Raw genomic sequence first — 23215 nt, 5'->3', positions numbered from 1 at the left:
CCTAATCTACAACACCAACTTTCACACGCACAATAGGAATAAAGTCTAGTGGTAACTCGTTTTACATTTCCCTCATCTGTCAGCTTCCAATGTGGTCTAGTGGTTAGGATTCCTGGCTTTCACCCAGGCGGCCCGGGTTCGATTCCCGGCATTGGAACAATTTCTTTTCCATCTGACAAGAAAATGAGCTCAACTTGAATAATTATACTTTTCTCATTTTCACAATCATAAGTAAAAAGCATGCATTTCTAGTCATCCATGTGAGTGCATCGATGACCTAACGTCCACATCTTCCAGTAAATGCATCAAGTCAGCCAGTGTGTTATTGTGCAACACAATCCACCGCCTGGAAATTCAGAGATGGAACGCACCATGAGACTTTCCCTTCTTCAACAGTACTTCACTTCCGTGACACCAGTCACATCTCAAAGTCACTCCATACACATCAGTTCGGTCTCTGTTGCGCAATTGGTTAGCGCGTTCGGCTGTTAACCGAAAGGTTGGTGGTTCGAGCCCACCCAGGGACGCACTTGTGTTTTGTCAACTTGAATGACTGATATTTCTCCCTTTCACGTTTTACAGATGAACACTGTGAGCGCAAATACCTGCTACAATATGCTGATATCAACTTCAAGCTAGCTCATGATACAAAGAAGATATTTATTAATGTCAGCTCGTCATGTCTTAAACATCCTAATCTACAACACCAACTTTCACACGCACAATAGGAATAAAGTCTAGTGGTAACTCGTTTTACATTTCCCTCATCTGTCAGCTTCCAATGTGGTCTAGTGGTTAGGATTCCTGGCTTTCACCCAGGCGGCCCGGGTTCGATTCCCGGCATTGGAACAATTTCTTTTCCATCTGACAAGAAAATGAGCTCAACTTGAATAATTATACTTTTCTCATTTTCACAATCATAAGTAAAAAGCATGCATTTCTAGTCATCCATGTGAGTGCATCGATGACCTAACGTCCACATCTTCCAGTAAATGCATCAAGTCAGCCAGTGTGTTATTGTGCAACACAATCCACCGCCTGGAAATTCAGAGATGGAACGCACCATGAGACTTTCCCTTCTTCAACAGTACTTCACTTCCGTGACACCAGTCACATCTCAAAGTCACTCCATACACATCAGTTCGGTCTCTGTGGCGCAATTGGTTAGCGCGTTCGGCTGTTAACCGAAAGGTTGGTGGTTCGAGCCCACCCAGGGACGCACTTGTGTTTTGTCAACTTGAATGACTGATATTTCTCCCTTTCACGTTTTACAGATGAACACTGTGAGCGCAAATACCTGCTACAATATGCTGATATCAACTTCAAGCTAGCTCATGATACAAAGAAGATATTTATTAATGTCAGCTCGTCATGTCTTAAACATCCTAATCTACAACACCAACTTTCACACGCACAATAGGAATAAAGTCTAGTGGTAACTCGTTTTACATTTCCCTCATCTGTCAGCTTCCAATGTGGTCTAGTGGTTAGGATTCCTGGCTTTCACCCAGGCGGCCCGGGTTCGATTCCCGGCATTGGAACAATTTCTTTTCCATCTGACAAGAAAATGAGCTCAACTTGAATAATTATACTTTTCTCATTTTCACAATCATAAGTAAAAAGCATGCATTTCTAGTCATCCATGTGAGTGCATCGATGACCTAACGTCCACATCTTCCAGTAAATGCATCAAGTCAGCCAGTGTGTTATTGTGCAACACAATCCACCGCCTGGAAATTCAGAGATGGAACGCACCATGAGACTTTCCCTTCTTCAACAGTACTTCACTTCCGTGACACCAGTCACATCTCAAAGTCACTCCATACACATCCGTTCGGTCTCTGTGGCGCAATTGGTTAGCGCGTTCGGCTGTTAACCGAAAGGTTGGTGGTTCGAGCCCACCCAGGGACGCACTTGTGTTTTGTCAACTTGAATGACTGATATTTCTCCCTTTCACGTTTTACAGATGAACACTGTGAGCGCAAATACCTGCTACAATATGCTGATATCAACTTCAAGCTAGCTCATGATACAAAGAAGATATTTATTAATGTCAGCTCGTCATGTCTTAAACATCCTAATCTACAACACCAACTTTCACACGCACAATAGGAATAAAGTCTAGTGGTAACTCGTTTTACATTTCCCTCATCTGTCAGCTTCCAATGTGGTCTAGTGGTTAGGATTCCTGGCTTTCACCCAGGCGGCCCGGGTTCGATTCCCGGCATTGGAACAATTTCTTTTCCATCTGACAAGAAAATGAGCTCAACTTGAATAATTATACTTTTCTCATTTTCACAATCATAAGTAAAAAGCATGCATTTCTAGTCATCCATGTGAGTGCATCGATGACCTAACGTCCACATCTTCCAGTAAATGCATCAAGTCAGCCAGTGTGTTATTGTGCAACACAATCCACCGCCTGGAAATTCAGAGATGGAACGCACCATGAGACTTTCCCTTCTTCAACAGTACTTCACTTCCGTGACACCAGTCACATCTCAAAGTCACTCCATACACATCAGTTCGGTCTCTGTGGCGCAATTGGTTAGCGCGTTCGGCTGTTAACCGAAAGGTTGGTGGTTCGAGCCCACCCAGGGACGCACTTGTGTTTTGTCAACTTGAATGACTGATATTTCTCCCTTTCACGTTTTACAGATGAACACTGTGAGCGCAAATACCTGCTACAATATGCTGATATCAACTTCAAGCTAGCTCATGATACAAAGAAGATATTTATTAATGTCAGCTCGTCATGTCTTAAACATCCTAATCTACAACACCAACTTTCACACGCACAATAGGAATAAAGTCTAGTGGTAACTCGTTTTACATTTCCCTCATCTGTCAGCTTCCAATGTGGTCTAGTGGTTAGGATTCCTGGCTTTCACCCAGGCGGCCCGGGTTCGATTCCCGGCATTGGAACAATTTCTTTTCCATCTGACAAGAAAATGAGCTCAACTTGAATAATTATACTTTTCTCATTTTCACAATCATAAGTAAAAAGCATGCATTTCTAGTCATCCATGTGAGTGCATCGATGACCTAACGTCCACATCTTCCAGTAAATGCATCAAGTCAGCCAGTGTGTTATTGTGCAACACAATCCACCGCCTGGAAATTCAGAGATGGAACGCACCATGAGACTTTCCCTTCTTCAACAGTACTTCACTTCCGTGACACCAGTCACATCTCAAAGTCACTCCATACACATCAGTTCGGTCTCTGTGGCGCAATTGGTTAGCGCGTTCGGCTGTTAACCGAAAGGTTGGTGGTTCGAGCCCACCCAGGGACGCACTTGTGTTTTGTCAACTTGAATGACTGATATTTCTCCCTTTCACGTTTTACAGATGAACACTGTGAGCGCAAATACCTGCTACAATATGCTGATATCAACTTCAAGCTAGCTCATGATACAAAGAAGATATTTATTAATGTCAGCTCGTCATGTCTTAAACATCCTAATCTACAACACCAACTTTCACACGCACAATAGGAATAAAGTCTAGTGGTAACTCGTTTTACATTTCCCTCATCTGTCAGCTTCCAATGTGGTCTAGTGGTTAGGATTCCTGGCTTTCACCCAGGCGGCCCGGGTTCGATTCCCGGCATTGGAACAATTTCTTTTCCATCTGACAAGAAAATGAGCTCAACTTGAATAATTATACTTTTCTCATTTTCACAATCATAAGTAAAAAGCATGCATTTCTAGTCATCCATGTGAGTGCATCGATGACCTAACGTCCACATCTTCCAGTAAATGCATTAAGTCAGCCAGTGTGTTATTGTGCAACACAATCCACCGCCTGGAAATTCAGAGATGGAACGCACCATGAGACTTTCCCTTCTTCAACAGTACTTCACTTCCGTGACACCAGTCACATCTCAAAGTCACTCCATACACATCAGTTCGGTCTCTGTGGCGCAATTGGTTAGCGCGTTCGGCTGTTAACCGAAAGGTTGGTGGTTCGAGCCCACCCAGGGACGCACTTGTGTTTTGTCAACTTGAATGACTGATATTTCTCCCTTTCACGTTTTACAGATGAACACTGTGAGCGCAAATACCTGCTACAATATGCTGATATCAACTTCAAGCTAGCTCATGATACAAAGAAGATATTTATTAATGTCAGCTCGTCATGTCTTAAACATCCTAATCTACAACACCAACTTTCACACGCACAATAGGAATAAAGTCTAGTGGTAACTCGTTTTACATTTCCCTCATCTGTCAGCTTCCAATGTGGTCTAGTGGTTAGGATTCCTGGCTTTCACCCAGGCGGCCCGGGTTCGATTCCCGGCATTGGAACAATTTCTTTTCCATCTGACAAGAAAATGAGCTCAACTTGAATAATTATACTTTTCTCATTTTCACAATCATAAGTAAAAAGCATGCATTTCTAGTCATCCATGTGAGTGCATCGATGACCTAACGTCCACATCTTCCAGTAAATGCATCAAGTCAGCCAGTGTGTTATTGTGCAACACAATCCACCGCCTGGAAATTCAGAGATGGAACGCACCATGAGACTTTCCCTTCTTCAACAGTACTTCACTTCCGTGACACCAGTCACATCTCAAAGTCACTCCATACACATCAGTTCGGTCTCTGTGGCGCAATTGGTTAGCGCGTTCGGCTGTTAACCGAAAGGTTGGTGGTTCGAGCCCACCCAGGGACGCACTTGTGTTTTGTCAACTTGAATGACTGATATTTCTCCCTTTCACGTTTTACAGATGAACACTGTGAGCGCAAATACCTGCTACAATATGCTGATATCAACTTCAAGCTAGCTCATGATACAAAGAAGATATTTATTAATGTCAGCTCGTCATGTCTTAAACATCCTAATCTACAACACCAACTTTCACACGCACAATAGGAATAAAGTCTAGTGGTAACTCGTTTTACATTTCCCTCATCTGTCAGCTTCCAATGTGGTCTAGTGGTTAGGATTCCTGGCTTTCACCCAGGCGGCCCGGGTTCGATTCCCGGCATTGGAACAATTTCTTTTCCATCTGACAAGAAAATGAGCTCAACTTGAATAATTATACTTTTCTCATTTTCACAATCATAAGTAAAAAGCATGCATTTCTAGTCATCCATGTGAGTGCATCGATGACCTAACGTCCACATCTTCCAGTAAATGCATCAAGTCAGCCAGTGTGTTATTGTGCAACACAATCCACCGCCTGGAAATTCAGAGATGGAACGCACCATGAGACTTTCCCTTCTTCAACAGTACTTCACTTCCGTGACACCAGTCACATCTCAAAGTCACTCCATACACATCAGTTCGGTCTCTGTGGCGCAATTGGTTAGCGCGTTCGGCTGTTAACCGAAAGGTTGGTGGTTCGAGCCCACCCAGGGACGCACTTGTGTTTTGTCAACTTGAATGACTGATATTTCTCCCTTTCACGTTTTACAGATGAACACTGTGAGCGCAAATACCTGCTACAATATGCTGATATCAACTTCAAGCTAGCTCATGATACAAAGAAGATATTTATTAATGTCAGCTCGTCATGTCTTAAACATCCTAATCTACAACACCAACTTTCACACGCACAATAGGAATAAAGTCTAGTGGTAACTCGTTTTACATTTCCCTCATCTGTCAGCTTCCAATGTGGTCTAGTGGTTAGGATTCCTGGCTTTCACCCAGGCGGCCCGGGTTCGATTCCCGGCATTGGAACAATTTCTTTTCCATCTGACAAGAAAATGAGCTCAACTTGAATAATTATACTTTTCTCATTTTCACAATCATAAGTAAAAAGCATGCATTTCTAGTCATCCATGTGAGTGCATCGATGACCTAACGTCCACATCTTCCAGTAAATGCATCAAGTCAGCCAGTGTGTTATTGTGCAACACAATCCACCGCCTGGAAATTCAGAGATGGAACGCACCATGAGACTTTCCCTTCTTCAACAGTACTTCACTTCCGTGACACCAGTCACATCTCAAAGTCACTCCATACACATCCGTTCGGTCTCTGTGGCGCAATTGGTTAGCGCGTTCGGCTGTTAACCGAAAGGTTGGTGGTTCGAGCCCACCCAGGGACGCACTTGTGTTTTGTCAACTTGAATGACTGATATTTCTCCCTTTCACGTTTTACAGATGAACACTGTGAGCGCAAATACCTGCTACAATATGCTGATATCAACTTCAAGCTAGCTCATGATACAAAGAAGATATTTATTAATGTCAGCTCGTCATGTCTTAAACATCCTAATCTACAACACCAACTTTCACACGCACAATAGGAATAAAGTCTAGTGGTAACTCGTTTTACATTTCCCTCATCTGTCAGCTTCCAATGTGGTCTAGTGGTTAGGATTCCTGGCTTTCACCCAGGCGGCCCGGGTTCGATTCCCGGCATTGGAACAATTTCTTTTCCATCTGACAAGAAAATGAGCTCAACTTGAATAATTATACTTTTCTCATTTTCACAATCATAAGTAAAAAGCATGCATTTCTAGTCATCCATGTGAGTGCATCGATGACCTAACGTCCACATCTTCCAGTAAATGCATCAAGTCAGCCAGTGTGTTATTGTGCAACACAATCCACCGCCTGGAAATTCAGAGATGGAACGCACCATGAGACTTTCCCTTCTTCAACAGTACTTCACTTCCGTGACACCAGTCACATCTCAAAGTCACTCCATACACATCAGTTCGGTCTCTGTGGCGCAATTGGTTAGCGCGTTCGGCTGTTAACCGAAAGGTTGGTGGTTCGAGCCCACCCAGGGACGCACTTGTGTTTTGTCAACTTGAATGACTGATATTTCTCCCTTTCACGTTTTACAGATGAACACTGTGAGCGCAAATACCTGCTACAATATGCTGATATCAACTTCAAGCTAGCTCATGATACAAAGAAGATATTTATTAATGTCAGCTCGTCATGTCTTAAACATCCTAATCTACAACACCAACTTTCACACGCACAATAGGAATAAAGTCTAGTGGTAACTCGTTTTACATTTCCCTCATCTGTCAGCTTCCAATGTGGTCTAGTGGTTAGGATTCCTGGCTTTCACCCAGGCGGCCCGGGTTCGATTCCCGGCATTGGAACAATTTCTTTTCCATCTGACAAGAAAATGAGCTCAACTTGAATAATTATACTTTTCTCATTTTCACAATCATAAGTAAAAAGCATGCATTTCTAGTCATCCATGTGAGTGCATCGATGACCTAACGTCCACATCTTCCAGTAAATGCATTAAGTCAGCCAGTGTGTTATTGTGCAACACAATCCACCGCCTGGAAATTCAGAGATGGAACGCACCATGAGACTTTCCCTTCTTCAACAGTACTTCACTTCCGTGACACCAGTCACATCTCAAAGTCACTCCATACACATCAGTTCGGTCTCTGTGGCGCAATTGGTTAGCGCGTTCGGCTGTTAACCGAAAGGTTGGTGGTTCGAGCCCACCCAGGGACGCACTTGTGTTTTGTCAACTTGAATGACTGATATTTCTCCCTTTCACGTTTTACAGATGAACACTGTGAGCGCAAATACCTGCTACAATATGCTGATATCAACTTCAAGCTAGCTCATGATACAAAGAAGATATTTATTAATGTCAGCTCGTCATGTCTTAAACATCCTAATCTACAACACCAACTTTCACACGCACAATAGGAATAAAGTCTAGTGGTAACTCGTTTTACATTTCCCTCATCTGTCAGCTTCCAATGTGGTCTAGTGGTTAGGATTCCTGGCTTTCACCCAGGCGGCCCGGGTTCGATTCCCGGCATTGGAACAATTTCTTTTCCATCTGACAAGAAAATGAGCTCAACTTGAATAATTATACTTTTCTCATTTTCACAATCATAAGTAAAAAGCATGCATTTCTAGTCATCCATGTGAGTGCATCGATGACCTAACGTCCACATCTTCCAGTAAATGCATCAAGTCAGCCAGTGTGTTATTGTGCAACACAATCCACCGCCTGGAAATTCAGAGATGGAACGCACCATGAGACTTTCCCTTCTTCAACAGTACTTCACTTCCGTGACACCAGTCACATCTCAAAGTCACTCCATACACCTCAGTTCGGTCTCTGTGGCGCAATTGGTTAGCGCGTTCGGCTGTTAACCGAAAGGTTGGTGGTTCGAGCCCACCCAGGGACGCACTTGTGTTTTGTCAACTTGAATGACTGATATTTCTCCCTTTCACGTTTTACAGATGAACACTGTGAGCGCAAATACCTGCTACAATATGCTGATATCAACTTCAAGCTAGCTCATGATACAAAGAAGATATTTATTAATGTCAGCTCGTCATGTCTTAAACATCCTAATCTACAACACCAACTTTCACACGCACAATAGGAATAAAGTCTAGTGGTAACTCGTTTTACATTTCCCTCATCTGTCAGCTTCCAATGTGGTCTAGTGGTTAGGATTCCTGGCTTTCACCCAGGCGGCCCGGGTTCGATTCCCGGCATTGGAACAATTTCTTTTCCATCTGACAAGAAAATGAGCTCAACTTGAATAATTATACTTTTCTCATTTTCACAATCATAAGTAAAAAGCATGCATTTCTAGTCATCCATGTGAGTGCATCGATGACCTAACGTCCACATCTTCCAGTAAATGCATCAAGTCAGCCAGTGTGTTATTGTGCAACACAATCCACCGCCTGGAAATTCAGAGATGGAACGCACCATGAGACTTTCCCTTCTTCAACAGTACTTCACTTCCGTGACACCAGTCACATCTCAAAGTCACTCCATACACATCAGTTCGGTCTCTGTGGCGCAATTGGTTAGCGCGTTCGGCTGTTAACCGAAAGGTTGGTGGTTCGAGCCCACCCAGGGACGCACTTGTGTTTTGTCAACTTGAATGACTGATATTTCTCCCTTTCACGTTTTACAGATGAACACTGTGAGCGCAAATACCTGCTACAATATGCTGATATCAACTTCAAGCTAGCTCATGATACAAAGAAGATATTTATTAATGTCAGCTCGTCATGTCTTAAACATCCTAATCTACAACACCAACTTTCACACGCACAATAGGAATAAAGTCTAGTGGTAACTCGTTTTACATTTCCCTCATCTGTCAGCTTCCAATGTGGTCTAGTGGTTAGGATTCCTGGCTTTCACCCAGGCGGCCCGGGTTCGATTCCCGGCATTGGAACAATTTCTTTTCCATCTGACAAGAAAATGAGCTCAACTTGAATAATTATACTTTTCTCATTTTCACAATCATAAGTAAAAAGCATGCATTTCTAGTCATCCATGTGAGTGCATCGATGACCTAACGTCCACATCTTCCAGTAAATGCATCAAGTCAGCCAGTGTGTTATTGTGCAACACAATCCACCGCCTGGAAATTCAGAGATGGAACGCACCATGAGACTTTCCCTTCTTCAACAGTACTTCACTTCCGTGACACCAGTCACATCTCAAAGTCACTCCATACACATCCGTTCGGTCTCTGTGGCGCAATTGGTTAGCGCGTTCGGCTGTTAACCGAAAGGTTGGTGGTTCGAGCCCACCCAGGGACGCACTTGTGTTTTGTCAACTTGAATGACTGATATTTCTCCCTTTCACGTTTTACAGATGAACACTGTGAGCGCAAATACCTGCTACAATATGCTGATATCAACTTCAAGCTAGCTCATGATACAAAGAAGATATTTATTAATGTCAGCTCGTCATGTCTTAAACATCCTAATCTACAACACCAACTTTCACACGCACAATAGGAATAAAGTCTAGTGGTAACTCGTTTTACATTTCCCTCATCTGTCAGCTTCCAATGTGGTCTAGTGGTTAGGATTCCTGGCTTTCACCCAGGCGGCCCGGGTTCGATTCCCGGCATTGGAACAATTTCTTTTCCATCTGACAAGAAAATGAGCTCAACTTGAATAATTATACTTTTCTCATTTTCACAATCATAAGTAAAAAGCATGCATTTCTAGTCATCCATGTGAGTGCATCGATGACCTAACGTCCACATCTTCCAGTAAATGCATCAAGTCAGCCAGTGTGTTATTGTGCAACACAATCCACCGCCTGGAAATTCAGAGATGGAACGCACCATGAGACTTTCCCTTCTTCAACAGTACTTCACTTCCGTGACACCAGTCACATCTCAAAGTCACTCCATACACATCAGTTCGGTCTCTGTGGCGCAATTGGTTAGCGCGTTCGGCTGTTAACCGAAAGGTTGGTGGTTCGAGCCCACCCAGGGACGCACTTGTGTTTTGTCAACTTGAATGACTGATATTTCTCCCTTTCACGTTTTACAGATGAACACTGTGAGCGCAAATACCTGCTACAATATGCTGATATCAACTTCAAGCTAGCTCATGATACAAAGAAGATATTTATTAATGTCAGCTCGTCATGTCTTAAACATCCTAATCTACAACACCAACTTTCACACGCACAATAGGAATAAAGTCTAGTGGTAACTCGTTTTACATTTCCCTCATCTGTCAGCTTCCAATGTGGTCTAGTGGTTAGGATTCCTGGCTTTCACCCAGGCGGCCCGGGTTCGATTCCCGGCATTGGAACAATTTCTTTTCCATCTGACAAGAAAATGAGCTCAACTTGAATAATTATACTTTTCTCATTTTCACAATCATAAGTAAAAAGCATGCATTTCTAGTCATCCATGTGAGTGCATCGATGACCTAACGTCCACATCTTCCAGTAAATGCATCAAGTCAGCCAGTGTGTTATTGTGCAACACAATCCACCGCCTGGAAATTCAGAGATGGAACGCACCATGAGACTTTCCCTTCTTCAACAGTACTTCACTTCCGTGACACCAGTCACATCTCAAAGTCACTCCATACACCTCAGTTCGGTCTCTGTGGCGCAATTGGTTAGCGCGTTCGGCTGTTAACCGAAAGGTTGGTGGTTCGAGCCCACCCAGGGACGCACTTGTGTTTTGTCAACTTGAATGACTGATATTTCTCCCTTTCACGTTTTACAGATGAACACTGTGAGCGCAAATACCTGCTACAATATGCTGATATCAACTTCAAGCTAGCTGATGATACAAAGAAGATATTTATTAATGTCAGCTCGTCATGTCTTAAACATCCTAATCTACAACACCAACTTTCACACGCACAATAGGAATAAAGTCTAGTGGTAACTCGTTTTACATTTCCCTCATCTGTCAGCTTCCAATGTGGTCTAGTGGTTAGGATTCCTGGCTTTCACCCAGGCGGCCCGGGTTCGATTCCCGGCATTGGAACAATTTCTTTTCCATCTGACAAGAAAATGAGCTCAACTTGAATAATTATACTTTTCTCATTTTCACAATCATAAGTAAAAAGCATGCATTTCTAGTCATCCATGTGAGTGCATCGATGACCTAACGTCCACATCTTCCAGTAAATGCATCAAGTCAGCCAGTGTGTTATTGTGCAACACAATCCACCGCCTGGAAATTCAGAGATGGAACGCACCATGAGACTTTCCCTTCTTCAACAGTACTTCACTTCCGTGACACCAGTCACATCTCAAAGTCACTCCATACACATCAGTTCGGTCTCTGTGGCGCAATTGGTTAGCGCGTTCGGCTGTTAACCGAAAGGTTGGTTGTTCGAGCCCACCCAGGGACGCACTTGTGTTTTGTCAACTTGAATGACTGATATTTCTCCCTTTCACGTTTTACAGATGAACACTGTGAGCGCAAATACCTGCTACAATATGCTGATATCAACTTCAAGCTAGCTCATGATACAAAGAAGATATTTATTAATGTCAGCTCGTCATGTCTTAAACATCCTAATCTACAACACCAACTTTCACACGCACAATAGGAATAAAGTCTAGTGGTAACTCGTTTTACATTTCCCTCATCTGTCAGCTTCCAATGTGGTCTAGTGGTTAGGATTTCTGGCTTTCACCCAGGCGGCCCGGGTTCGATTCCCGGCATTGGAACAATTTCTTTTCCATCTGACAAGAAAATGAGCTCAACTTGAATAATTATACTTTTCTCATTTTCACAATCATAAGTAAAAAGCATGCATTTCTAGTCATCCATGTGAGTGCATCGATGACCTAACGTCCACATCTTCCAGTAAATGCATCAAGTCAGCCAGTGTGTTATTGTGCAACACAATCCACCGCCTGGAAATTCAGAGATGGAACGCACCATGAGACTTTCCCTTCTTCAACAGTACTTCACTTCCGTGACACCAGTCACATCTCAAAGTCACTCCATACACATCAGTTCGGTCTCTGTGGCGCAATTGGTTAGCGCGTTCGGCTGTTAACCGAAAGGTTGGTGGTTCGAGCCCACCCAGGGACGCACTTGTGTTTTGTCAACTTGAATGACTGATATTTCTCCCTTTCACGTTTTACAGATGAACACTGTGAGCGCAAATACCTGCTACAATATGCTGATATCAACTTCAAGCTAGCTCATGATACAAAGAAGATATTTATTAATGTCAGCTCGTCATGTCTTAAACATCCTAATCTACAACACCAACTTTCACACGCACAATAGGAATAAAGTCTAGTGGTAACTCGTTTTACATTTCCCTCATCTGTCAGCTTCCAATGTGGTCTAGTGGTTAGGATTCCTGGCTTTCACCCAGGCGGCCCGGGTTCGATTCCCGGCATTGGAACAATTTCTTTTCCATCTGACAAGAAAATGAGCTCAACTTGAATAATTATACTTTTCTCATTTTCACAATCATAAGTAAAAAGCATGCATTTCTAGTCATCCATGTGAGTGCATCGATGACCTAACGTCCACATCTTCCAGTAAATGCATCAAGTCAGCCAGTGTGTTATTGTGCAACACAATCCACCGCCTGGAAATTCAGAGATGGAACGCACCATGAGACTTTCCCTTCTTCAACAGTACTTCACTTCCGTGACACCAGTCACATCTCAAAGTCACTCCATACACCTCAGTTCGGTCTCTGTGGCGCAATTGGTTAGCGCGTTCGGCTGTTAACCGAAAGGTTGGTGGTTCGAGCCCACCCAGGGACGCACTTGTGTTTTGTCAACTTGAATGACTGATATTTCTCCCTTTCACGTTTTACAGATGAACACTGTGAGCGCAAATACCTGCTACAATATGCTGATATCAACTTCAAGCTAGCTCATGATACAAAGAAGATATTTATTAATGTCAGCTCGTCATGTCTTAAACATCCTAATCTACAACACCAACTTTCACACGCACAATAGGAATAAAGTCTAGTGGTAACTCGTTTTACATTTCCCTCATCTGTCAGCTTCCAATGTGGTCTAGTGGTTAGGATTCCTGGCTTTCACCCAGGCGGCCCGGGTTCGATTCCCGGCATTGGAACAATTTCTTTTCCATCTGACAAGAAAATGAGCTCAACTTGAATAATTATACTTTTCTCATTTTCACAATCATAAGTAAAAAGCATGCATTTCTAGTCATCCATGTGAGTGCATCGATGACCTAACGTCCACATCTTCCAGTAAATGCATCAAGTCAGCCAGTGTGTTATTGTGCAACACAATCCACCGCCTGGAAATTCAGAGATGGAACGCACCATGAGACTTTCCCTTCTTCAACAGTACTTCACTTCCGTGACACCAGTCACATCTCAAAGTCACTCCATACACATCAGTTCGGTCTCTGTGGCGCAATTGGTTAGCGCGTTCGGCTGTTAACCGAAAGGTTGGTGGTTCGAGCCCACCCAGGGACGCACTTGTGTTTTGTCAACTTGAATGACTGATATTTCTCCCTTTCACGTTTTACAGATGAACACTGTGAGCGCAAATACCTGCTACAATATGCTGATATCAACTTCAAGCTAGCTCATGATACAAAGAAGATATTTATTAATGTCAGCTCGTCATGTCTTAAACATCCTAATCTACAACACCAACTTTCACACGCACAATAGGAATAAAGTCTAGTGGTAACTCGTTTTACATTTCCCTCATCTGTCAGCTTCCAATGTGGTCTAGTGGTTAGGATTCCTGGCTTTCACCCAGGCGGCCCGGGTTCGATTCCCGGCATTGGAACAATTTCTTTTCCATCTGACAAGAAAATGAGCTCAACTTGAATAATTATACTTTTCTCATTTTCACAATCATAAGTAAAAAGCATGCATTTCTAGTCATCCATGTGAGTGCATCGATGACCTAACGTCCACATCTTCCAGTAAATGCATCAAGTCAGCCAGTGTGTTATTGTGCAACACAATCCACCGCCTGGAAATTCAGAGATGGAACGCACCATGAGACTTTCCCTTCTTCAACAGTACTTCACTTCCGTGACACCAGTCACATCTCAAAGTCACTCCATACACCTCAGTTCGGTCTCTGTGGCGCAATTGGTTAGCGCGTTCGGCTGTTAACCGAAAGGTTGGTGGTTCGAGCCCACCCAGGGACGCACTTGTGTTTTGTCAACTTGAATGACTGATATTTCTCCCTTTCACGTTTTACAGATGAACACTGTGAGCGCAAATACCTGCTACAATATGCTGATATCAACTTCAAGCTAGCTCATGATACAAAGAAGATATTTATTAATGTCAGCTCGTCATGTCTTAAACATCCTAATCTACAACACCAACTTTCACACGCACAATAGGAATAAAGTCTAGTGGTAACTCGTTTTACATTTCCCTCATCTGTCAGCTTCCAATGTGGTCTAGTGGTTAGGATTCCTGGCTTTCACCCAGGCGGCCCGGGTTCGATTCCCGGCATTGGAACAATTTCTTTTCCATCTGACAAGAAAATGAGCTCAACTTGAATAATTATACTTTTCTCATTTTCACAATCATAAGTAAAAAGCATGCATTTCTAGTCATCCATGTGAGTGCATCGATGACCTAACGTCCACATCTTCCAGTAAATGCATCAAGTCAGCCAGTGTGTTATTGTGCAACACAATCCACCGCCTGGAAATTCAGAGATGGAACGCACCATGAGACTTTCCCTTCTTCAACAGTACTTCACTTCCGTGACACCAGTCACATCTCAAAGTCACTCCATACACATCAGTTCGGTCTCTGTGGCGCAATTGGTTAGCGCGTTCGGCTGTTAACCGAAAGGTTGGTGGTTCGAGCCCACCCAGGGACGCACTTGTGTTTTGTCAACTTGAATGACTGATATTTCTCCCTTTCACGTTTTACAGATGAACACTGTGAGCGCAAATACCTGCTACAATATGCTGATATCAACTTCAAGCTAGCTCATGATACAAAGAAGATATTTATTAATGTCAGCTCGTCATGTCTTAAACATCCTAATCTACAACACCAACTTTCACACGCACAATAGGAATAAAGTCTAGTGGTAACTCGTTTTACATTTCCCTCATCTGTCAGCTTCCAATGTGGTCTAGTGGTTAGGATTCCTGGCTTTCACCCAGGCGGCCCGGGTTCGATTCCCGGCATTGGAACAATTTCTTTTCCATCTGACAAGAAAATGAGCTCAACTTGAATAATTATACTTTTCTCATTTTCACAATCATAAGTAAAAAGCATGCATTTCTAGTCATCCATGTGAGTGCATCGATGACCTAACGTCCACATCTTCCAGTAAATGCATCAAGTCAGCCAGTGTGTTATTGTGCAACACAATCCACCGCCTGGAAATTCAGAGATGGAACGCACCATGAGACTTTCCCTTCTTCAACAGTACTTCACTTCCGTGACACCAGTCACATCTCAAAGTCACTCCATACACATCAGTTCGGTCTCTGTGGCGCAATTGGTTAGCGCGTTCGGCTGTTAACCGAAAGGTTGGTGGTTCGAGCCCACCCAGGGACGCACTTGTGTTTTGTCAACTTGAATGACTGATATTTCTCCCTTTCACGTTTTACAGATGAACACTGTGAGCGCAAATACCTGCTACAATATGCTGATATCAACTTCAAGCTAGCTCATGATACAAAGAAGATATTTATTAATGTCAGCTCGTCATGTCTTAAACATCCTAATCTACAACACCAACTTTCACACGCACAATAGGAATAAAGTCTAGTGGTAACTCGTTTTACATTTCCCTCATCTGTCAGCTTCCAATGTGGTCTAGTGGTTAGGATTCCTGGCTTTCACCCAGGCGGCCCGGGTTCGATTCCCGGCATTGGAACAATTTCTTTTCCATCTGACAAGAAAATGAGCTCAACTTGAATAATTATACTTTTCTCATTTTCACAATCATAAGTAAAAAGCATGCATTTCTAGTCATCCATGTGAGTGCATCGATGACCTAACGTCCACATCTTCCAGTAAATGCATCAAGTCAGCCAGTGTGTTATTGTGCAACACAATCCACCGCCTGGAAATTCAGAGATGGAACGCACCATGAGACTTTCCCTTCTTCAACAGTACTTCACTTCCGTGACACCAGTCACATCTCAAAGTCACTCCATACACATCAGACCGGTCTCTGTGGCGCAATTGGTTAGCGCGTTCGGCTGTTAACCGAAAGGTTGGTGGTTCGAGCCCACCCAGGGACGCACTTGTGTTTTGTCAACTTGAATGACTGATATTTCTCCCTTTCACGTTTTACAGATGAACACTGTGAGCGCAAATACCTGCTACAATATGCTGATATCAACTTCAAGCTAGCTCATGATACAAAGAAGATATTTATTAATGTCAGCTCGTCATGTCTTAAACATCCTAATCTACAACACCAACTTTCACACGCACAATAGGAATAAAGTCTAGTGGTAACTCGTTTTACATTTCCCTCATCTGTCAGCTTCCAATGTGGTCTAGTGGTTAGGATTCCTGGCTTTCACCCAGGCGGCCCGGGTTCGATTCCCGGCATTGGAACAATTTCTTTTCCATCTGACAAGAAAATGAGCTCAACTTGAATAATTATACTTTTCTCATTTTCACAATCATAAGTAAAAAGCATGCATTTCTAGTCATCCATGTGAGTGCATCGATGACCTAACGTCCACATCTTCCAGTAAATGCATCAAGTCAGCCAGTGTGTTATTGTGCAACACAATCCACCGCCTGGAAATTCAGAGATGGAACGCACCATGAGACTTTCCCTTCTTCAACAGTACTTCACTTCCGTGACACCAGTCACATCTCAAAGTCACTCCATACACATCAGTTCGGTCTCTGTGGCGCAATTGGTTAGCGCGTTCGGCTGTTAACCGAAAGGTTGGTGGTTCGAGCCCACCCAGGGACGCACTTGTGTTTTGTCAACTTGAATGACTGATATTTCTCCCTTTCACGTTTTACAGATGAACACTGTGAGCGCAAATACCTGCTACAATATGCTGATATCAACTTCAAGCTAGCTCATGATACAAAGAAGATATTTATTAATGTCAGCTCGTCATGTCTTAAACATCCTAATCTACAACACCAACTTTCACACGCACAATAGGAATAAAGTCTAGTGGTAACTCGTTTTACATTTCCCTCATCTGTCAGCTTCCAATGTGGTCTAGTGGTTAGGATTCCTGGCTTTCACCCAGGCGGCCCGGGTTCGATTCCCGGCATTGGAACAATTTCTTTTCCATCTGACAAGAAAATGAGCTCAACTTGAATAATTATACTTTTCTCATTTTCACAATCATAAGTAAAAAGCATGCATTTCTAGTCATCCATGTGAGTGCATCGATGACCTAACGTCCACATCTTCCAGTAAATGCATCAAGTCAGCCAGTGTGTTATTGTGCAACACAATCCACCGCCTGGAAATTCAGAGATGGAACGCACCATGAGACTTTCCCTTCTTCAACAGTACTTCACTTCCGTGACACCAGTCACATCTCAAAGTCACTCCATACACATCAGTTCGGTCTCTGTGGCGCAATTGGTTAGCGCGTTCGGCTGTTAACCGAAAGGTTGGTGGTTCGAGCCCACCCAGGGACGCACTTGTGTTTTGTCAACTTGAATGACTGATATTTCTCCCTTTCACGTTTTACAGATGAACACTGTGAGCGCAAATACCTGCTACAATATGCTGATATCAACTTCAAGCTAGCTCATGATACAAAGAAGATATTTATTAATGTCAGCTCGTCATGTCTTAAACATCCTAATCTACAACACCAACTTTCACACGCACAATAGGAATAAAGTCTAGTGGTAACTCGTTTTACATTTCCCTCATCTGTCAGCTTCCAATGTGGTCTAGTGGTTAGGATTCCTGGCTTTCACCCAGGCGGCCCGGGTTCGATTCCCGGCATTGGAACAATTTCTTTTCCATCTGACAAGAAAATGAGCTCAACTTGAATAATTATACTTTTCTCATTTTCACAATCATAAGTAAAAAGCATGCATTTCTAGTCATCCATGTGAGTGCATCGATGACCTAACGTCCACATCTTCCAGTAAATGCATCAAGTCAGCCAGTGTGTTATTGTGCAACACAATCCACCGCCTGGAAATTCAGAGATGGAACGCACCATGAGACTTTCCCTTCTTCAACAGTACTTCACTTCCGTGACACCAGTCACATCTCAAAGTCACTCCATACACATCAGTTCGGTCTCTGTGGCGCAATTGGTTAGCGCGTTCGGCTGTTAACCGAAAGGTTGGTGGTTCGAGCCCACCCAGGGACGCACTTGTGTTTTGTCAACTTGAATGACTGATATTTCTCCCTTTCACGTTTTACAGATGAACACTGTGAGCGCAAATACCTGCTACAATATGCTGATATCAACTTCAAGCTAGCTCATGATACAAAGAAGATATTTATTAATGTCAGCTCGTCATGTCTTAAACATCCTAATCTACAACACCAACTTTCACACGCACAATAGGAATAAAGTCTAGTGGTAACTCGTTTTACATTTCCCTCATCTGTCAGCTTCCAATGTGGTCTAGTGGTTAGGATTCCTGGCTTTCACCCAGGCGGCCCGGGTTCGATTCCCGGCATTGGAACAATTTCTTTTCCATCTGACAAGAAAATGAGCTCAACTTGAATAATTATACTTTTCTCATTTTCACAATCATAAGTAAAAAGCATGCATTTCTAGTCATCCATGTGAGTGCATCGATGACCTAACGTCCACATCTTCCAGTAAATGCATCAAGTCAGCCAGTGTGTTATTGTGCAACACAATCCACCGCCTGGAAATTCAGAGATGGAACGCACCATGAGACTTTCCCTTCTTCAACAGTACTTCACTTCCGTGACACCAGTCACATCTCAAAGTCACTCCATACACATCAGTTCGGTCTCTGTGGCGCAATTGGTTAGCGCGTTCGGCTGTTAACCGAAAGGTTGGTGGTTCGAGCCCACCCAGGGACGCACTTGTGTTTTGTCAACTTGAATGACTGATATTTCTCCCTTTCACGTTTTACAGATGAACACTGTGAGCGCAAATACCTGCTACAATATGCTGATATCAACTTCAAGCTAGCTCATGATACAAAGAAGATATTTATTAATGTCAGCTCGTCATGTCTTAAACATCCTAATCTACAACACCAACTTTCACACGCACAATAGGAATAAAGTCTAGTGGTAACTCGTTTTACATTTCCCTCATCTGTCAGCTTCCAATGTGGTCTAGTGGTTAGGATTCCTGGCTTTCACCCAGGCGGCCCGGGTTCGATTCCCGGCATTGGAACAATTTCTTTTCCATCTGACAAGAAAATGAGCTCAACTTGAATAATTATACTTTTCTCATTTTCACAATCATAAGTAAAAAGCATGCATTTCTAGTCATCCATGTGAGTGCATCGATGACCTAACGTCCACATCTTCCAGTAAATGCATCAAGTCAGCCAGTGTGTTATTGTGCAACACAATCCACCGCCTGGAAATTCAGAGATGGAACGCACCATGAGACTTTCCCTTCTTCAACAGTACTTCACTTCCGTGACACCAGTCACATCTCAAAGTCACTCCATACACATCAGTTCGGTCTCTGTGGCGCAATTGGTTAGCGCGTTCGGCTGTTAACCGAAAGGTTGGTGGTTCGAGCCCACCCAGGGACGCACTTGTGTTTTGTCAACTTGAATGACTGATATTTCTCCCTTTCACGTTTTACAGATGAACACTGTGAGCGCAAATACCTGCTACAATATGCTGATATCAACTTCAAGCTAGCTCATGATACAAAGAAGATATTTATTAATGTCAGCTCGTCATGTCTTAAACATCCTAATCTACAACACCAACTTTCACACGCACAATAGGAATAAAGTCTAGTGGTAACTCGTTTTACATTTCCCTCATCTGTCAGCTTCCAATGTGGTCTAGTGGTTAGGATTCCTGGCTTTCACCCAGGCGGCCCGGGTTCGATTCCCGGCATTGGAACAATTTCTTTTCCATCTGACAAGAAAATGAGCTCAACTTGAATAATTATACTTTTCTCATTTTCACAATCATAAGTAAAAAGCATGCATTTCTAGTCATCCATGTGAGTGCATCGATGACCTAACGTCCACATCTTCCAGTAAATGCATCAAGTCAGCCAGTGTGTTATTGTGCAACACAATCCACCGCCTGGAAATTCAGAGATGGAACGCACCATGAGACTTTCCCTTCTTCAACAGTACTTCACTTCCGTGACACCAGTCACATCTCAAAGTCACTCCATACACATCAGTTCGGTCTCTGTGGCGCAATTGGTTAGCGCGTTCGGCTGTTAACCGAAAGGTTGGTGGTTCGAGCCCACCCAGGGACGCACTTGTGTTTTGTCAACTTGAATGACTGATATTTCTCCCTTTCACGTTTTACAGATGAACACTGTGAGCGCAAATACCTGCTACAATATGCTGATATCAACTTCAAGCTAGCTCATGATACAAAGAAGATATTTATTAATGTCAGCTCGTCATGTCTTAAACATCCTAATCTACAACACCAACTTTCACACGCACAATAGGAATAAAGTCTAGTGGTAACTCGTTTTACATTTCCCTCATCTGTCAGCTTCCAATGTGGTCTAGTGGTTAGGATTCCTGGCTTTCACCCAGGCGGCCCGGGTTCGATTCCCGGCATTGGAACAATTTCTTTTCCATCTGACAAGAAAATGAGCTCAACTTGAATAATTATACTTTTCTCATTTTCACAATCATAAGTAAAAAGCATGCATTTCTAGTCATCCATGTGAGTGCATCGATGACCTAACGTCCACATCTTCCAGTAAATGCATCAAGTCAGCCAGTGTGTTATTGTGCAACACAATCCACCGCCTGGAAATTCAGAGATGGAACGCACCATGAGACTTTCCCTTCTTCAACAGTACTTCACTTCCGTGACACCAGTCACATCTCAAAGTCACTCCATACACATCAGTTCGGTCTCTGTGGCGCAATTGGTTAGCGCGTTCGGCTGTTAACCGAAAGGTTGGTGGTTCGAGCCCACCCAGGGACGCACTTGTGTTTTGTCAACTTGAATGACTGATATTTCTCCCTTTCACGTTTTACAGATGAACACTGTGAGCGCAAATACCTGCTACAATATGCTGATATCAACTTCAAGCTAGCTCATGATACAAAGAAGATATTTATTAATGTCAGCTCGTCATGTCTTAAACATCCTAATCTACAACACCAACTTTCACACGCACAATAGGAATAAAGTCTAGTGGTAACTCGTTTTACATTTCCCTCATCTGTCAGCTTCCAATGTGGTCTAGTGGTTAGGATTCCTGGCTTTCACCCAGGCGGCCCGGGTTCGATTCCCGGCATTGGAACAATTTCTTTTCCATCTGACAAGAAAATGAGCTCAACTTGAATAATTATACTTTTCTCATTTTCACAATCATAAGTAAAAAGCATGCATTTCTAGTCATCCATGTGAGTGCATCGATGACCTAACGTCCACATCTTCCAGTAAATGCATCAAGTCAGCCAGTGTGTTATTGTGCAACACAATCCACCGCCTGGAAATTCAGAGATGGAACGCACCATGAGACTTTCCCTTCTTCAACAGTACTTCACTTCCGTGACACCAGTCACATCTCAAAGTCACTCCATACACATCAGTTCGGTCTCTGTGGCGCAATTGGTTAGCGCGTTCGGCTGTTAACCGAAAGGTTGGTGGTTCGAGCCCACCCAGGGACGCACTTGTGTTTTGTCAACTTGAATGACTGATATTTCTCCCTTTCACGTTTTACAGATGAACACTGTGAGCGCAAATACCTGCTACAATATGCTGATATCAATTTCAAGCTAGCTCATGATACAAAGAAGATATTTATTAATGTCAGCTCGTCATGTCTTAAACATCCTAATCTACAACACCAACTTTCACACGCACAATAGGAATAAAGTCTAGTGGTAACTCGTTTTACATTTCCCTCATCTGTCAGCTTCCAATGTGGTCTAGTGGTTAGGATTCCTGGCTTTCACCCAGGCGGCCCGGGTTCGATTCCCGGCATTGGAACAATTTCTTTTCCATCTGACAAGAAAATGAGCTGAACTTGAATAATTATACTTTTCTCATTTTCACAATCATAAGTAAAAAGCATGCATTTCTAGTCATCCATGTAAGTGCATCGATGACCTAACGTCCACATCTTCCAGTAAATGCATCAAGTCAGCCAGTGTGTTATTGTGCAACACAATCCACCGCCTGGAAATTCAGAGATGGAACGCACCATGAGACTTTCCCTTCTTCAACAGTACTTCACTTCCGTGACACCAGTCACATCTCAAAGTCACTCCATACACATCAGTTCGGTCTCTGTGGCGCAATTGGTTAGCGCGTTCGGCTGTTAACCGAAAGGTTGGTGGTTCGAGCCCACCCAGGGACGCACTTGTGTTTTGTCAACTTGAATGACTGATATTTCTCCCTTTCACGTTTTACAGATGAACACTGTGAGCGCAAATACCTGCTACAATATGCTGATATCAACTTCAAGCTAGCTCATGATACAAAGAAGATATTTATTAATGTCAGCTCGTCATCTCTTAAACATCCTAATCTACAACACCAACTTTCACACGCACAATAGGAATAAAGTCTAGTGGTAACTCGTTTTACATTTCCCTCATTCATCTGTCAGCTTCCAATGTGGTCTAGTGGTTAGGATTCCTGGCTTTCACCCAGGCGGCCCGGGTTCGATTCCCGGCATTGGAACAATTTCTTTTCCATCTGACAAGAAAATGAGCTCAACTTGAATAATTATACTTTTCTCATTTTCACAATCATAAGTAAAAAGCATGCATTTCTAGTCATCCATGTGAGTGCATCGATGACCTAACGTCCACATCTTCCAGTAAATGCATCAAGTCAGCCAGTGTGTTATTGTGCAACACAATCCACCGCCTGGAAATTCAGAGATGGAACGCACCATG

At 43.1% G+C, this 23215-nt stretch overlaps 67 non-coding genes across 67 annotated transcripts; all 67 read left to right on the top strand.

The window, feature by feature from the left end:
• Nucleotides 1-85: 85 nt before the first annotated feature.
• Trnae-uuc lies at nucleotides 86-157 on the top strand. Its single transcript has one exon. It is a non-coding gene; the product is annotated as a tRNA-Glu (tRNA).
• A 296-nt stretch (nucleotides 158-453) lies between these two features.
• Trnan-guu lies at nucleotides 454-527 on the top strand. Its single transcript has one exon. It is a non-coding gene; the product is annotated as a tRNA-Asn (tRNA).
• A 250-nt stretch (nucleotides 528-777) lies between these two features.
• Nucleotides 778-849, top strand: Trnae-uuc. Its single transcript has one exon. It is a non-coding gene; the product is annotated as a tRNA-Glu (tRNA).
• Nucleotides 850-1145: 296 nt separating this feature from the next.
• On the top strand, nucleotides 1146-1219 carry Trnan-guu. The gene has a single exon. It is a non-coding gene; the product is annotated as a tRNA-Asn (tRNA).
• Nucleotides 1220-1469: 250 nt separating this feature from the next.
• Nucleotides 1470-1541, top strand: Trnae-uuc. The gene has a single exon. It is a non-coding gene; the product is annotated as a tRNA-Glu (tRNA).
• Nucleotides 1542-1837: 296 nt separating this feature from the next.
• Nucleotides 1838-1911, top strand: Trnan-guu. The gene has a single exon. It is a non-coding gene; the product is annotated as a tRNA-Asn (tRNA).
• A 250-nt stretch (nucleotides 1912-2161) lies between these two features.
• On the top strand, nucleotides 2162-2233 carry Trnae-uuc. Its single transcript has one exon. It is a non-coding gene; the product is annotated as a tRNA-Glu (tRNA).
• Nucleotides 2234-2529: 296 nt separating this feature from the next.
• Trnan-guu lies at nucleotides 2530-2603 on the top strand. Its single transcript has one exon. It is a non-coding gene; the product is annotated as a tRNA-Asn (tRNA).
• A 250-nt stretch (nucleotides 2604-2853) lies between these two features.
• Nucleotides 2854-2925, top strand: Trnae-uuc. Its single transcript has one exon. It is a non-coding gene; the product is annotated as a tRNA-Glu (tRNA).
• Nucleotides 2926-3221: 296 nt separating this feature from the next.
• On the top strand, nucleotides 3222-3295 carry Trnan-guu. Its single transcript has one exon. It is a non-coding gene; the product is annotated as a tRNA-Asn (tRNA).
• A 250-nt stretch (nucleotides 3296-3545) lies between these two features.
• Nucleotides 3546-3617, top strand: Trnae-uuc. The gene has a single exon. It is a non-coding gene; the product is annotated as a tRNA-Glu (tRNA).
• A 296-nt stretch (nucleotides 3618-3913) lies between these two features.
• Trnan-guu lies at nucleotides 3914-3987 on the top strand. Its single transcript has one exon. It is a non-coding gene; the product is annotated as a tRNA-Asn (tRNA).
• Nucleotides 3988-4237: 250 nt separating this feature from the next.
• Nucleotides 4238-4309, top strand: Trnae-uuc. The gene has a single exon. It is a non-coding gene; the product is annotated as a tRNA-Glu (tRNA).
• Nucleotides 4310-4605: 296 nt separating this feature from the next.
• Nucleotides 4606-4679, top strand: Trnan-guu. The gene has a single exon. It is a non-coding gene; the product is annotated as a tRNA-Asn (tRNA).
• Nucleotides 4680-4929: 250 nt separating this feature from the next.
• Trnae-uuc lies at nucleotides 4930-5001 on the top strand. The gene has a single exon. It is a non-coding gene; the product is annotated as a tRNA-Glu (tRNA).
• Nucleotides 5002-5297: 296 nt separating this feature from the next.
• Nucleotides 5298-5371, top strand: Trnan-guu. Its single transcript has one exon. It is a non-coding gene; the product is annotated as a tRNA-Asn (tRNA).
• A 250-nt stretch (nucleotides 5372-5621) lies between these two features.
• Trnae-uuc lies at nucleotides 5622-5693 on the top strand. The gene has a single exon. It is a non-coding gene; the product is annotated as a tRNA-Glu (tRNA).
• Nucleotides 5694-5989: 296 nt separating this feature from the next.
• Nucleotides 5990-6063, top strand: Trnan-guu. The gene has a single exon. It is a non-coding gene; the product is annotated as a tRNA-Asn (tRNA).
• Nucleotides 6064-6313: 250 nt separating this feature from the next.
• Nucleotides 6314-6385, top strand: Trnae-uuc. The gene has a single exon. It is a non-coding gene; the product is annotated as a tRNA-Glu (tRNA).
• A 296-nt stretch (nucleotides 6386-6681) lies between these two features.
• Trnan-guu lies at nucleotides 6682-6755 on the top strand. Its single transcript has one exon. It is a non-coding gene; the product is annotated as a tRNA-Asn (tRNA).
• A 250-nt stretch (nucleotides 6756-7005) lies between these two features.
• On the top strand, nucleotides 7006-7077 carry Trnae-uuc. Its single transcript has one exon. It is a non-coding gene; the product is annotated as a tRNA-Glu (tRNA).
• Nucleotides 7078-7373: 296 nt separating this feature from the next.
• On the top strand, nucleotides 7374-7447 carry Trnan-guu. The gene has a single exon. It is a non-coding gene; the product is annotated as a tRNA-Asn (tRNA).
• Nucleotides 7448-7697: 250 nt separating this feature from the next.
• Trnae-uuc lies at nucleotides 7698-7769 on the top strand. The gene has a single exon. It is a non-coding gene; the product is annotated as a tRNA-Glu (tRNA).
• Nucleotides 7770-8065: 296 nt separating this feature from the next.
• Nucleotides 8066-8139, top strand: Trnan-guu. The gene has a single exon. It is a non-coding gene; the product is annotated as a tRNA-Asn (tRNA).
• A 250-nt stretch (nucleotides 8140-8389) lies between these two features.
• Nucleotides 8390-8461, top strand: Trnae-uuc. The gene has a single exon. It is a non-coding gene; the product is annotated as a tRNA-Glu (tRNA).
• A 296-nt stretch (nucleotides 8462-8757) lies between these two features.
• On the top strand, nucleotides 8758-8831 carry Trnan-guu. Its single transcript has one exon. It is a non-coding gene; the product is annotated as a tRNA-Asn (tRNA).
• A 250-nt stretch (nucleotides 8832-9081) lies between these two features.
• On the top strand, nucleotides 9082-9153 carry Trnae-uuc. The gene has a single exon. It is a non-coding gene; the product is annotated as a tRNA-Glu (tRNA).
• A 296-nt stretch (nucleotides 9154-9449) lies between these two features.
• Nucleotides 9450-9523, top strand: Trnan-guu. The gene has a single exon. It is a non-coding gene; the product is annotated as a tRNA-Asn (tRNA).
• A 250-nt stretch (nucleotides 9524-9773) lies between these two features.
• On the top strand, nucleotides 9774-9845 carry Trnae-uuc. Its single transcript has one exon. It is a non-coding gene; the product is annotated as a tRNA-Glu (tRNA).
• Nucleotides 9846-10141: 296 nt separating this feature from the next.
• Nucleotides 10142-10215, top strand: Trnan-guu. Its single transcript has one exon. It is a non-coding gene; the product is annotated as a tRNA-Asn (tRNA).
• Nucleotides 10216-10465: 250 nt separating this feature from the next.
• Trnae-uuc lies at nucleotides 10466-10537 on the top strand. The gene has a single exon. It is a non-coding gene; the product is annotated as a tRNA-Glu (tRNA).
• A 296-nt stretch (nucleotides 10538-10833) lies between these two features.
• Trnan-guu lies at nucleotides 10834-10907 on the top strand. The gene has a single exon. It is a non-coding gene; the product is annotated as a tRNA-Asn (tRNA).
• Nucleotides 10908-11157: 250 nt separating this feature from the next.
• On the top strand, nucleotides 11158-11229 carry Trnae-uuc. Its single transcript has one exon. It is a non-coding gene; the product is annotated as a tRNA-Glu (tRNA).
• A 296-nt stretch (nucleotides 11230-11525) lies between these two features.
• Trnan-guu lies at nucleotides 11526-11599 on the top strand. Its single transcript has one exon. It is a non-coding gene; the product is annotated as a tRNA-Asn (tRNA).
• Nucleotides 11600-11849: 250 nt separating this feature from the next.
• On the top strand, nucleotides 11850-11921 carry Trnae-uuc. The gene has a single exon. It is a non-coding gene; the product is annotated as a tRNA-Glu (tRNA).
• A 296-nt stretch (nucleotides 11922-12217) lies between these two features.
• On the top strand, nucleotides 12218-12291 carry Trnan-guu. Its single transcript has one exon. It is a non-coding gene; the product is annotated as a tRNA-Asn (tRNA).
• Nucleotides 12292-12541: 250 nt separating this feature from the next.
• Nucleotides 12542-12613, top strand: Trnae-uuc. The gene has a single exon. It is a non-coding gene; the product is annotated as a tRNA-Glu (tRNA).
• A 296-nt stretch (nucleotides 12614-12909) lies between these two features.
• Trnan-guu lies at nucleotides 12910-12983 on the top strand. The gene has a single exon. It is a non-coding gene; the product is annotated as a tRNA-Asn (tRNA).
• Nucleotides 12984-13233: 250 nt separating this feature from the next.
• On the top strand, nucleotides 13234-13305 carry Trnae-uuc. Its single transcript has one exon. It is a non-coding gene; the product is annotated as a tRNA-Glu (tRNA).
• A 296-nt stretch (nucleotides 13306-13601) lies between these two features.
• Trnan-guu lies at nucleotides 13602-13675 on the top strand. The gene has a single exon. It is a non-coding gene; the product is annotated as a tRNA-Asn (tRNA).
• A 250-nt stretch (nucleotides 13676-13925) lies between these two features.
• Nucleotides 13926-13997, top strand: Trnae-uuc. The gene has a single exon. It is a non-coding gene; the product is annotated as a tRNA-Glu (tRNA).
• Nucleotides 13998-14293: 296 nt separating this feature from the next.
• Trnan-guu lies at nucleotides 14294-14367 on the top strand. Its single transcript has one exon. It is a non-coding gene; the product is annotated as a tRNA-Asn (tRNA).
• A 250-nt stretch (nucleotides 14368-14617) lies between these two features.
• Trnae-uuc lies at nucleotides 14618-14689 on the top strand. Its single transcript has one exon. It is a non-coding gene; the product is annotated as a tRNA-Glu (tRNA).
• A 296-nt stretch (nucleotides 14690-14985) lies between these two features.
• Nucleotides 14986-15059, top strand: Trnan-guu. The gene has a single exon. It is a non-coding gene; the product is annotated as a tRNA-Asn (tRNA).
• Nucleotides 15060-15309: 250 nt separating this feature from the next.
• Nucleotides 15310-15381, top strand: Trnae-uuc. Its single transcript has one exon. It is a non-coding gene; the product is annotated as a tRNA-Glu (tRNA).
• A 296-nt stretch (nucleotides 15382-15677) lies between these two features.
• Trnan-guu lies at nucleotides 15678-15751 on the top strand. The gene has a single exon. It is a non-coding gene; the product is annotated as a tRNA-Asn (tRNA).
• Nucleotides 15752-16001: 250 nt separating this feature from the next.
• Trnae-uuc lies at nucleotides 16002-16073 on the top strand. The gene has a single exon. It is a non-coding gene; the product is annotated as a tRNA-Glu (tRNA).
• A 296-nt stretch (nucleotides 16074-16369) lies between these two features.
• On the top strand, nucleotides 16370-16443 carry Trnan-guu. Its single transcript has one exon. It is a non-coding gene; the product is annotated as a tRNA-Asn (tRNA).
• A 250-nt stretch (nucleotides 16444-16693) lies between these two features.
• Nucleotides 16694-16765, top strand: Trnae-uuc. The gene has a single exon. It is a non-coding gene; the product is annotated as a tRNA-Glu (tRNA).
• Nucleotides 16766-17061: 296 nt separating this feature from the next.
• Trnan-guu lies at nucleotides 17062-17135 on the top strand. Its single transcript has one exon. It is a non-coding gene; the product is annotated as a tRNA-Asn (tRNA).
• Nucleotides 17136-17385: 250 nt separating this feature from the next.
• Nucleotides 17386-17457, top strand: Trnae-uuc. The gene has a single exon. It is a non-coding gene; the product is annotated as a tRNA-Glu (tRNA).
• Nucleotides 17458-17753: 296 nt separating this feature from the next.
• Nucleotides 17754-17827, top strand: Trnan-guu. The gene has a single exon. It is a non-coding gene; the product is annotated as a tRNA-Asn (tRNA).
• A 250-nt stretch (nucleotides 17828-18077) lies between these two features.
• Trnae-uuc lies at nucleotides 18078-18149 on the top strand. Its single transcript has one exon. It is a non-coding gene; the product is annotated as a tRNA-Glu (tRNA).
• Nucleotides 18150-18445: 296 nt separating this feature from the next.
• On the top strand, nucleotides 18446-18519 carry Trnan-guu. Its single transcript has one exon. It is a non-coding gene; the product is annotated as a tRNA-Asn (tRNA).
• A 250-nt stretch (nucleotides 18520-18769) lies between these two features.
• Nucleotides 18770-18841, top strand: Trnae-uuc. Its single transcript has one exon. It is a non-coding gene; the product is annotated as a tRNA-Glu (tRNA).
• Nucleotides 18842-19137: 296 nt separating this feature from the next.
• On the top strand, nucleotides 19138-19211 carry Trnan-guu. The gene has a single exon. It is a non-coding gene; the product is annotated as a tRNA-Asn (tRNA).
• A 250-nt stretch (nucleotides 19212-19461) lies between these two features.
• On the top strand, nucleotides 19462-19533 carry Trnae-uuc. The gene has a single exon. It is a non-coding gene; the product is annotated as a tRNA-Glu (tRNA).
• Nucleotides 19534-19829: 296 nt separating this feature from the next.
• Nucleotides 19830-19903, top strand: Trnan-guu. Its single transcript has one exon. It is a non-coding gene; the product is annotated as a tRNA-Asn (tRNA).
• Nucleotides 19904-20153: 250 nt separating this feature from the next.
• Nucleotides 20154-20225, top strand: Trnae-uuc. The gene has a single exon. It is a non-coding gene; the product is annotated as a tRNA-Glu (tRNA).
• Nucleotides 20226-20521: 296 nt separating this feature from the next.
• Nucleotides 20522-20595, top strand: Trnan-guu. Its single transcript has one exon. It is a non-coding gene; the product is annotated as a tRNA-Asn (tRNA).
• Nucleotides 20596-20845: 250 nt separating this feature from the next.
• Nucleotides 20846-20917, top strand: Trnae-uuc. Its single transcript has one exon. It is a non-coding gene; the product is annotated as a tRNA-Glu (tRNA).
• Nucleotides 20918-21213: 296 nt separating this feature from the next.
• On the top strand, nucleotides 21214-21287 carry Trnan-guu. Its single transcript has one exon. It is a non-coding gene; the product is annotated as a tRNA-Asn (tRNA).
• Nucleotides 21288-21537: 250 nt separating this feature from the next.
• On the top strand, nucleotides 21538-21609 carry Trnae-uuc. Its single transcript has one exon. It is a non-coding gene; the product is annotated as a tRNA-Glu (tRNA).
• Nucleotides 21610-21905: 296 nt separating this feature from the next.
• Trnan-guu lies at nucleotides 21906-21979 on the top strand. The gene has a single exon. It is a non-coding gene; the product is annotated as a tRNA-Asn (tRNA).
• A 250-nt stretch (nucleotides 21980-22229) lies between these two features.
• On the top strand, nucleotides 22230-22301 carry Trnae-uuc. Its single transcript has one exon. It is a non-coding gene; the product is annotated as a tRNA-Glu (tRNA).
• A 296-nt stretch (nucleotides 22302-22597) lies between these two features.
• Trnan-guu lies at nucleotides 22598-22671 on the top strand. The gene has a single exon. It is a non-coding gene; the product is annotated as a tRNA-Asn (tRNA).
• Nucleotides 22672-22925: 254 nt separating this feature from the next.
• Trnae-uuc lies at nucleotides 22926-22997 on the top strand. The gene has a single exon. It is a non-coding gene; the product is annotated as a tRNA-Glu (tRNA).
• Nucleotides 22998-23215: the final 218 nt, after the last annotated feature.

The sequence above is a fragment of the Haliotis rufescens genome, unplaced genomic scaffold, assembly GCF_023055435.1.
Source record: "Haliotis rufescens isolate VD_foot unplaced genomic scaffold, xgHalRufe1.0.p SCAF_1, whole genome shotgun sequence".
In the NCBI taxonomy this organism is placed as follows: domain Eukaryota; kingdom Metazoa; phylum Mollusca; class Gastropoda; order Lepetellida; family Haliotidae; genus Haliotis; species Haliotis rufescens.
This window is presented reverse-complemented; position numbering and strand designations above follow the sequence as displayed.